The sequence below is a fragment of the Pseudorca crassidens genome, chromosome 13, assembly GCF_039906515.1.
Source record: "Pseudorca crassidens isolate mPseCra1 chromosome 13, mPseCra1.hap1, whole genome shotgun sequence".
NCBI lineage: Eukaryota > Metazoa > Chordata > Mammalia > Artiodactyla > Delphinidae > Pseudorca > Pseudorca crassidens.
The window spans coordinates 38,910,908-38,923,023 of record NC_090308.1 but is presented as its reverse complement, the minus strand read 5'-3'; the positions used below and the strand labels follow the sequence as shown (position 1 = coordinate 38,923,023).

Below are 12,116 nucleotides of genomic sequence, written 5' to 3'. Positions count from 1 at the left end.
GTGAAATGCATACCTAAACAGGTAAATGTTATCCAGCCTTCTTAAGTCAGAAATTTTTTTTTTCATTAATTTATTTTTGGCTGTGTTGGGTCTTCGTTTCTGTGCGAGGGCTTTCTCTAGTTGCGGCGAGCGGGGTCCACTGCCACTCTTCATCACGGTGCGCGGGCCTCTCACTGTTGCGGCCTCTCTTGTTGCGGAGCACAGGCTCCAGACGCGCAGGCTCAGTAGTTGTGGCTCACGGGCTTAGTTGCTCCGCGGCATGTGGGATCTTCCCAGACAAGGGTTTGAACCCGTGTCCTCTGCATTGGCAGGCAGATCCTCAACCACTGCGCCACCAGGGAAGCCCAGAATTTTCTTTTCTTTTGCAGTCAGATTCTTGCATGATATGTATGGAATAACTTTTTCAGGGGTGTAATTAGAAATGAAACATTAAACACACCTTCCTGCAACATGGCATGACTTCCACCTAAGAAAAGTAGCATAACACAGTGTAGGTTTTGCTTCAAGTAGCCAGATCACGTGACTCTTCCAACAGCTTAATATGGTTGGGCAAAGCATATCTTAGATTTGTCATAAGAGATTATCATTTGTCTGCTCACCACACTGTGTCTAGGTGGCCTTTGGGTTTCAATGCTGAAAAGCATTCTTCTTATATTTCAGAATTTAAGAGCTTTTGGAAACATCAACCTCATTGCATTCTTAAGAGGAACATGTACTAAAACTCAGAAAATTATATAGATTTTTTTTCTTTTAAATTTTTATTTAATTTATTTAAACTAAAAAAGCACAAAACCGAAAACCAAAAACCAAAAAAAAAAAAAAACCAACAACCCAGTTCACTCATTTCTCCCATCTCTCACTCCCTGCTTCTTGCAACCAATGATCTATTCTCTGTATCTATGAGCTTCTTTTTTTTTTTTTAGATTCCACATACAAGAGAAATCATAGAGTATTTGTCTTTCTCTTTCTGACTTATTTCGCTTAGCATAATGCTCTCAAAGTTCACCCATGTTGTTGCAAAAGGAAAGATTTCATTCTTTTTTATGGCTGAATAAGATTCCACTGTATATATGTACCACAATTTTTTTATCCATTTATCCATCAATGGACACAGGTAGTTTCCATATCTTGGCTATTGTAAATAATGCTACAATGAACATGGGGAGGTATACATCTTTTCAAGTAGTGTTTTCATTGTCTTTGGATAAATACCCAGAAGTGAAATTGCTGGATTTATACGGCAATTCTATTTTTAATTTTTTGAGGAACCTCCATATTGCTTTCCATAGTGTTTGTACCAATTTATATTTCCACCACCAGTGTACAAGGATCATCCCCTTTTCTCCACATCCTTGCCAACATTTGTTATTTGTGTTCTTTTTTTTTTTTTTTTTTTTTTTTGGTGGTACGTGGGCCTCTCACTGCTGTGGCCTCTCCCGTTGCGGAGCACAGGCTCCGGACGCGCAGGCTCAGCGGCCATGGCCCACGGGCCCAGCCACTCCGCAGCATGTGGGATCTTCCCGGACCGGGGCACGAACCCGTGTCCCCTGCATCGGCAGGCGGACTCCCAACCACTGCGCCACCAGGGATGCCCTATTTGTGTTCTTTTTGATTATAGCCATTCTAATCAGTGTAAGGTGATATCTCATTGTGGTTTTGATTTGCATTTACCTGATGATTAGCGTTGTTGAGCATCTTTTCATGTACCTGTTGACCACTGCATTTCCTCTTTGGAAAAATGTCTATTCAGTTCTTCTGCCCATTTTTTAATAGGGTTGTTTGTTTGTTTTTGATGTTGAGTTGTATGAGCTATTTATAGATGTTGACTATTAACGCCTTACCAGTCATATGAATTGCAAATATTTTCTCCCATTCAGTAGGTTGTCTTTTCATTTTGTTGATGGTTTCCTTTGCTGTGCAAAAGCTTTCATGTTTAATTAGGTTCCACTTGTTTATTTTTGCTTTTGTTTCTTTTGCTTTAGCAGACAGATTCAAAAAAATATTGCTACAATTTATGTCAAAGAGTGTTCTGCCTACATTTTCTTCTAAGAGATTTATGGTTTCTGGTCTTACATTTAGGTCTTTAATTCATTTTGAGTTTATTTTTGTATATGGGGTGAGAAAATGTTCTAATTTCATTTTTTACGTGTAGCTGTCCAGTTTCCCTAGCACCACTTATTGAAGAGACTGTCTTTTCTCCATTATATAGCCTTGCCTCCTTTGTCATAGATTAATCGACCATAGGTTAGTGAATTTATTCCTGTGCTCTCTATTATGTACCATTGATCTATGTGTCTGTTTTTGTACATGTACCATACTGTTTTGATTACTGTAGTTTTGCAGTACAGTATGAAGTCATGGAGTGTTATACCTCCAGCTTTATTCTTTTTTCTCAAAAGTGCTTTGGCTCTTCAGGGTCTTTTGTGGTTCCATATAAATTTTAGAATTATTATAATAATTATATATTATAATAATTATAATATAACAAATATAATAAGGAGTATTTTATTGAATTCTTTGGTCAATGAATGTTGGCAAACCCTGTGAGCTTCATGGTATAACCTAGAAGAGGGCAATGAGAAAACTGATGACCTGCAGAACTAGTCAGGCCCCTTTTTGATTGACTGAACTGAAAAACCATTCGGGTTTTATTATACTTCACATTCTGCCTCTTTTTTGGAGCCCTGGGGCATTTGTCATATAACAGTATTCACATGTGTATTCACTATTCACATTTTAAGAGTCTGAAAAAGCAACAGCACTTCAAACCAACGCTCCAACTCAACAACTATTCTCAGTCATTGATGCCAGTGAGGGTTGGTTTATGGAGATGTGAGCTTAGAGTCTTTTACATCAATGTGTGTATATGAGAATCAAGACTAGTGGTCGTGGACAACTTTGAAACATCATATTTAGCAGTTTAATGACTTTAGAGTTTGTGTGGGTGTGTCATCTTAATTTTGGGGTATTTCAATTAACTTCAAAGAAAGGGATGAGATTTTTCAACCTATTGAAAGGAGACATGGGCTAAAGAGTTGAGAAACACATTTCCTATTTTATACGGGCATAGGATTAAGTCCAGTTATTTTCCAGTCTACAAGGGTGAGTGGAGATGGAGCACAGATTGTTGAAGTGTACGTGGTATTGCAGTTACAGCGAGAAAGGCTGAGCCAAGGTGAGGAAGGCTGAGCCACTCTGGTCTCCTGGCCATGCTTCTTAGGTCATTTTGGTCTCTAGCAGAGTATTGTTGCACGTCACACAGCTTCTCCTTTCATGTATTGAACTAATAATTCTAAAGGAATTTAATTAAAATAAATTAAATTCTTTTAGAAGTATTCAGTTGAAATAAATTAAATTTCTAAGTGCAGAATTATAAATACCACATTCATCTTGAATACTCACCATGCAGGCCACTTCATATTCAGGGCTATAGACAGTGCTCCTGAGCTTGGTCCTCAGGGAGCTCACCAGGAAATGTAGGACATGATGGAAATAAAGACCGAGACCTAGACAGGTACAAGTACAATACCATACCCTTGGCTCATGTAAAGTATATAATAGACCTGAAGCTGGAAGAAGTATTTGTTGAAATATACACTCACTTCTGGACTTCAGTAATAAGTGAAGAAGAAAAGAGTGAAAGTATAGAGAATTGCTTCAACATATAGAAAGAGGTGTCAACAGGTTTTGCAAAAGGCTTGTAAGACAGTTTTTTAAAAGTATATTTTAGCTCATAAAGTTATTTTACATATGTTTATAGAGAAATATAAAAATAATTTTAGGTCAAATATTCATGGACAAATATATTTAATAAAGTGAGTATTTTATTATAATTTGGGCTGAAGATGATGTTATTTTAGTTTTTGTGAGTGACTGCAGGAATAACTTCAACCACTTACGGGATGATAGTAAGGAATAATCACAAATTATTGCAGATCTAATGGCATACAACTGATAGCATTTTCCAAACTTGTGACCTAAGCTATGTATCTGTGAGTGGCAGATAAGTATCTCACATTTTTACTTCAAAAGTTCTTCAGACAGAATAGTGTTTTTCAAGGGTCCTTAGCAGTAGAATCCATATAAAATTAAAATCCATATCCTTTGTATCACACTATCAGGAAGAGAATAATTTATGGCTAGACATCCTGAACTGCAAGTCAGGTTCCTTCCAGACACATCTGTGAGCCAAATAAAAATGTAAAGAATTTCATTGTACTGTACATAATTTGATTGGGGAATAAATGGAAGATTTATTCCTAACGGTTTCTTTCTCTGTTCACACTTGACTATATAACATGGAATGGGAAGGAAGGTCTAGTTTTATATTGTCCTGCTTACAATCTTCAAAAGCAATCGTCTATATTTCCAAAAAAGGACAGTCATCACTCCTTCAGCTAGTAGAGAAAACATTTAAAATTTTTATCTTAGAAATAAGCACTCCTACATGGCATGTTTCTTTCCCAATGAACTTCAGCATACTCTGTGTATTAGCCATCCTTGCTGTTGAGTAGAGAAATTGCAAAATTTCTCCCACATACCCTTAATCTTTACCACTACTTCAAAAGCAGAAGAGACGGCCAAGATAGCTTAATCTAGCAAGTATTGAAACAAACCCACCAGAAGAGAATCATTTAAAGTATAAAATAATTAAAAATAGTATTGAGGAAAGAAAGGAAAAATATTATATTGTCTTTTTTGGAATTTAAAACAAGATGGCAAATGACTTTTTAAAGTTGTTTATCGTTGGGAAGTTGGGAAGACAAAAGAAAGAAGTACCATGTCTTCTTCACTTAATTTCTCCAATAGTTACATCTTACATAACTGTAGCATTATATCAAAAACAGAAAAATTGACATTAGTACAATGTGTGTGTATAGCTCTATGACATTTTATCACATGTGTAGATTTGGGTAATGACCAACATAATCAAAATACAGAACTATGCCATCATTACAAAGATCTCTTTCCTCTCACTACCCTTTTAAAGCACTCTCCTACCACCATCCGTAATCTCTGACAACCACTAATTTGTTCTCCATCTCTATAATTTTGTCATCTCAAAAATGTTATACCAATGAAATCATACAATATGTGATGTTTAGACATTGTTTTTCACTCAGAATAATGCCCTTGAGATTCATCCAAGTTGTTGTATTATGAATAGTTCATTACTTTTTATTGGAATAAATGTGCAGGACTGCAAGTGCTGGGTTGTATGATAAGCATATGTTTACTTTCTAAGAAAACTAAACTGTTTTCCAGAGTGGCTATACCATGTAACATTCTCACCAGTAATGTGTGTGAGATCCAGTTCCTCTGCATCCTCGCCTGCATTTTGTACTGTCACTATTTTTACTATTTTTACTTTAGCTGTTCTAATAGGTGTGTGGTGCCACCTCATCATGGTATCATTAGCATTTTGCTAATGCTAATGATATTGAACACATTTTCATATATTTCTTGCCATCTGTATATCTCCTCAAAGAGGCTAAGTCTATTTATTTTAACTATATTCATAGGATACCAAATGATATCACAGGATACCAAGTGATTTCTTTAAGTAATAGGTACATTTATTAATCAGATATATTAGGTTTCCTGCAGAGGGTCCTTTGTGACATAATCTCAGGAGTTGTATAGAATAAAGATTACAGTGCATATATGATCCTATAATTAATGACTATTGGTGAAGTTTAAGAAACACTTTCAAAACAGTAAAATGTACAAGTAATATGAAATTCCCCAAACAAAATGAAACAAATGAAGAAATTAAACCCTCAATGTTTTCCAAATAATTTAAAATAATAAGTAAGCATATAATTGTAAGAGAACACAAAGAAAATGTGTAAAGTAATATGTCTGAAAAAAGCATTTTGTACAGAATAATATGATATAATGAATATATTCATAATAACTAAAAGATGATAAAAGATAATTATTTAATCTAATTACATTTCTATACAGGATTAATTTTTAAGTGCCTTTCTTCATCCTTGTTTTTACTTTTTATTAACAACACAAAGATAGGTACTAAAAAGTCTTAACACACAATGATAAGTAGACATCACAGGGAAATCAAATGTTGACATAATAGTTACTGAAACTATACTTTCGGTGTAGTTGATAATTCTCCTGAACAATTGAATTAACTTGGGTGAAAGTATTCATTCAACCAATATTTATTATGTACCACTGTATATCTTTATTAAGCTACTACTCTCAAGGTTCTTTGGATTCATGTATAAGTGAAACATATTCCCTGACTTTAAGAGACTTAAAATACAGTAGAGAGAAAAAGAATTATAAAAAGTTAAGTACACTGATATTTCCTTGATATTTTTAAAGAAAAAAAGTAATATTTTATTGTCCAAGATGGTTAACCCTCTGAACTTATAATAAAACTATTCTGAATATTTATTTAATAGTGTTCACTTATATGGTACTTTATTTATTCTAATTTAGAAACTTTTAAATTCATGAAGAAACAGCAAAATGAGGGAAAGATTAAGAGATGGTAGTTGAAAGCAACATTCTGTACTTAATAGTTATGAATTATAATATGTTTTTTTGATCTATAAATTTCTCCAAAAGATTTGATTTGGTTACAGCTAATGGGAATGCTATGTATATAATGTTGTATCCTATAAACATTTACACATTTTGATTATTTTATAACTAAATGCTTCTATAGATACTAGATTTTACATGTTATATAATGGTATGTTAGAATTCAAGATAGTATTGTAATATTAGAATTCATACATTAGACTGTGGATAGTCATTTCCCCCAAATTTGATGTGTTTTTCAGACTGAAGACCCCAAGAAAGAAAAAGTACATGCATAAAATAATAGTGTTCCCTATACGCCTGGAGGGATCTTACAGGAAAAGAATGAGAAGATTTGTTCCTAATTTTACTCAGGACCAAATACAAAGACATAGGAAAAAAAAAAAAAAAGATGCAATTTGGATACAAGATTTCTTGAGTGTTTCAAATTTGAAAGGGATAAATGATGCTAAAAATATCCTCCACTTTGAAAAATATCTGAAATAGAATTTTCCTTGTAGAGGTCTAATGAGCCAGGAAGACAGACTAGATTCCTTCTCAAGGTCACTCTAACCTTTAAAGAATCTATGTCTTCTCTTATGTAAGAACAGAACGTCCTCCTCTCCTACCTGGACCCTAATCAGGTGAGGTAATTGACATTCAGTGACTGCTTTCTTAATCCTAATACTATAATAAACAGTGCCATCTACTGACTAAATTATATTATTGACTACCTCCCACAAGTAGCAAAAACTTGTGGGATTATAAATCCTGAGAGATTTGTTATATTCATTTACATTAGTCACATGTTATACATACTTAACTTATAGCTATGGGGAGTGTAGATATAGTCTGTTTTGATCTTGTTTTTTTCTTAACAGATGAGAAGATTGAGATTCAAAAAGATCAATCAATTTGCCCAGAATTTTGACATAGCATTTTTCAGTGAACACCACTGTGAACTGAACCCTGGGAATGGAAGGAAATTTAACACTTTGGAGATGGAAATCAATCTGTAAAGTTGTCCATCCATTGGGAAAAAAATCTGACAGATATGATTAATGACAAAAGTATAAAATCAATATGGCAAGGCAAGTTGGGAAACTGCTGATGTAAAGGTTTGGGAGAAGGAAATGCTCACATGTAGGCTTAAGTAAAAATAATGAAAGAGGAAATACTAAGTTAAGGCTATTTTGTTCCTTTTGTTCTTAACAACAGAGAGTTGGAATTATTTGATGATTATTACAGAAGCTTGATTTGCCCTCACAGAAGCATGATATATAAAATGAACTCATTTTGCTACATTTCCCATCAATACCGACCTATAGCTCAAGAACTAAAATAAGTATAGACATAACTTTTAGATTTACGGCAATTAGGCTGAACAAAACAGAACCAACACAATGAATATTCTCCCATTTTTTCATTATTAAGAATTAAGCCACGTTTGGTTTGTATTTGTGCCCAAGACATAAGTTATTTCTCTATTAGATCACCTCTAAATATTAAATTCAAATGGACTCATAGTTTTATCCTTCATAGCATTTAAGTGCAGTGTTCATCTTCAAGCAAGGGACTTAAATATTTATGAAGTAGGTACTGGTGGAAGGATAGTCTACCTTCTCATTTAAGGTAATAAGTTAGGCAGGTTATAACAGATCCAGGTATTTTGTTGTTATTGTTTTTAGACTCATACAAGTTTATATAAAATGTGAGAATATTTTAAAAAATATACACCAAATTAAGGAACTTAGTGTTAATCAACAGCAAAATTAATCATATTAGAAAATATTTCCAATCGTAATAGTCAACTTTTATCCTGATATCTTCCATCTTTTAAACTTAGAAGAAACTAAAAGCACTGAAAACCCAGGTTTGACTTTAATTTGAGACCACGTGACCATTTAGGGTTTCAGAATGTGGCCTTCTTCGCTACCCATAACTCAACATTTTTCCATGAGTCAAACTAGAGTCTCCCAAAGAACCGGAATCCACCATAACTAAGATACGGATGGTAAGAACATAACAAAAGCACCCGAGAAAAGTGCTTTCAGAAGGGGTGTGCTGCCCTAAGGATATGCATGGCACTTAAAGTGATTTGGGGACTACAGACAGAGACTCGTGCTGAGGGCACATTGCAAGTCTCCACAAAGATGTCCTTTTGGCACAGGATGAGGATAGAACTCAGAACTGTTGACTGCAGCAACTGGAGCAAATCCTGAAACCACACAACCATTTAACAGAACACACAGATACTTGTTCTCTGTACATGTATATTGGGGTTTGGATAGGATTTCAAAATAGTTCACACTCAGCATCTTCTGTTTCCAAGATCTTATTTGATGACCCTTTCTCTTTCCATTATTTAATCAGAAGACATGGAAAATGTGACTCTTTCTATTTCACTTTTCTGTTTATCTCAGAATTAAGTTTTATGCTCTATTTGCCATCTATGCTGTTGAATTTGTGTTCTCTGCCCTTTTTAACCCTACAATGGCAGAAGCTTTAGACCCATTTAGATGATATTCATTTGCAAGTGACAGATGAAATCAGAATAATACAATATGAACCAGTATGAACATGTTCCTACTTCTTGCTTTCTATTATGGTGAGCTTCTCCAATCCTCAGGCATCCAAAACTGAATGAGAGATTGAAGCATACACACATTTACAGAGAAAACAGTAACAACCAGTGCAGAATATTAACTCTGAGAAAGTAAGATGCTCCATTCATTCTCATTGTTTTACTGTTAACCACAAATGGGTCATAAGGCAATTTTAAAATTTAGAATGCACATACAATTTTCCATAAAAGCATAGTATTTGCCATTTTCCAGGACACACCACCAGGGTGATAGAAGTCCATTTTCAAAGTCTCAAATTCAGATAACAACTCCCTAATATATAGGCAGAAGAGTTTTTCCACCATTAAATCTCTGAAGTTTTTTTTTTTTTTAATAACAGCTAAATACTTAGTATATATTTGAAAATCTTGGTCCTTTAGTGAAAAATCTCATTGAAGAGCGTGCCTATGTCATTCCAGAGAGAGTAGCAATAGCAACTGTCCATTCACGCAGGACACATGGCTCATGGTTTTAAAATCATTGACTGAGAGAAATTAGTCATTTTTCCCCCTACTTTATTCTTATTACTCCTAAAAGGTGATATTTTTACTAAATCCAAAGTCAAATATATAGGGGGAATCTGTTTAATTTTACATATGTGAAAATTCTGAGAGTGAGAGATGGGATTCTTAATGTGCTTGTTTTCCTTTAGGAATAACTTCTTTGCTAGACACATACTCTCTAATCATCTAGCAAATTAGCAAATGCAATTCATGAAAGTAATTCAAAGTGAAGTTAAAATATGTGCAACAATTATTTCCAGCTTATATACCAGGTGACTAAATGTGTGACATATAATAGGATCTCACTAATTATCTAAGCAGCAGACAGCAAAGCTCTAAAAAAGTAAATTCTCTACTTGATTCATGGCCCACAACTACAATTTTTTAGAGTAAATCTTGGAAGTTGTTGAAAATTACAACCAAGAACCTGCCACTAACCATGATAACAAACCAGGCCTGAGGAGCTTGGATTAGTTCTAATTCCCACTGATTTGGGAGAAGAAAAAATCCATGTCCTGCCCACCAGCGCCCCCTCTTAATTAATTACCTGCTAAAGTAGCCTGAGGAGGAAAGAACAAGGTCAGTTGCTGCTTCAGCCACCGCAATTCTTTAGAGCCCAATCCAAGGAACTACCTGTATATCCAGGTCCACTATAGTTTTGAGAAAGATCTTGATAGAGATAGATTTTAACAATCTCTTCACTTCTGTCAAATACAGCTTGGAAATAGGTTTCAAAATACAGAATCCAGTGGTCCCATCAGGATGCTTGTGCTCCTATGTACCACCTCCACACGATCTCTCAGGTGGATATACCTCTGTTTCTGAGCATACCTGGGATGGAGTCATAGGCACACAAAGAAAGCCCATTCAGGGGAAATCTGACACCATTCAGAACAGGGCATCAGCTTAGGTTTTTCTCTCCTTAGTTCTTTAGTCTATCCATCTAAAACAGAGTCCTCATTTGAAGACCTGCCTAATTCCTGACATTTTCCCTTCCTCAGGCACTGTATCCTCTTCACATATTTCTCACTGCAATAGGAGGTCTTTTATAAATAGGATGAAAATGTAATTTAATATTTTTCCAGATGACTTTGGAGAGTGGACGGGAAAGATATTAATGATGACGACAGGATAATAAGAATAACCCAGGGCTGCACAAGCAAATCAGGATATATAGGTACTCATTATAAGCCTGTAGGGTTTTGGGAGAAGAAATGAAAACAATATGGTTGGGTCAAGTGCTGCATGGTGGATACCTTCCTATTACTCAAAGCCCATTACTTCATGATTCTTTCTTGTCTTTCATTTTAAATGCTCCCTGGCAAAGGGATCATCTGCTATATCCAGCTATCAGTTTTTCAATTAATCTATCTCACATTTACCACAAGTACATTATACATACACTGTCCTACACGCATTAGGAAGATATAATAGGAATAATGAACATCGTAATACTGCTGATTTGTGAGAGTATTAAGGGTGTTCAAAACATTGACCAAGGGCTTTAGAAATAGGCTAAAGTTTGCTTGGAATTACTTATCACAATTCACTTGACAGTGTCTCTTGTATTCTTTCTGGCAAAGGGTCTTATACAGACTAGTGAATGCTTAGCATATTGTTCATTCAGAGAATCATCACCATTATCACACAGATTATGCTGTAAGATTTTTTCCTTTAAGTTTGAGTATACTTTAAATATAAATTTTCTACTACGTGTTTTTCATTCTAAATTTTAAAAGGTAGGTTTTGAAAACATGGTTGCATTTTCCATCATGCAATTTTTTCCTTCAGTTTCTAATGGTTAGTTGCCATATAACCTTTGTAGACATTTTGAACTTCTTTTAATAAGTACTTTTACTACTTTTAGGAAGTTATGTTTAAAAAAGGATGAAAATCAAAACCACAATGAGATACTGCTTGGCGCCCATTAAGATGACTATGATCACAAAGACAGATAATAGCAAGTATTGACAAGGATGTGTAGAAATCAGGACCCTTATACATTGGTTGTGGAAAAGTAAAATGGTACAGCTGCTTTGGAAAACACTCTAGTAGTTTCTCAGTTAAATGTACAGTTACCATATGATCTAGCAATTCCACTCCTAGGTATGCACCAAGAGAAATGAAGTCATGTGGACACACAAAAACATACACAAATGTTCACAGTAGCAGTATTCCAAAAAGTGGACACAACTCAAATGCCCATCCATCAACTAATGAATGGATAAATAAAATGTGGTATGTACATGCAGTGGAATATTTCTCTACAGTAAAAGAAATGAAGTAGTGAATATGTTACAACATAAATGAACCTGGGAAGAAGTTTTGTGCTAAATGAAAGAAACCAGACAAAAAAAAATCATATATTGTGTGATTCCATTTATATGAAATATCCAGAATAGGCACATCTATAGAAACAGTAAGTAGATTCATAGTTGCC

The 12,116-nt window shown here is 34.7% G+C and overlaps 1 long non-coding RNA gene across 1 annotated transcript in view; it reads right to left on the bottom strand.

Annotated features, from left to right (window-relative positions):
* LOC137204587 (uncharacterized) overlaps positions 1-12,116 on the bottom strand; it is a 129,874-nt gene that overhangs the window by 42,674 nt on the left and 75,084 nt on the right. The window lies entirely within an intron of this gene.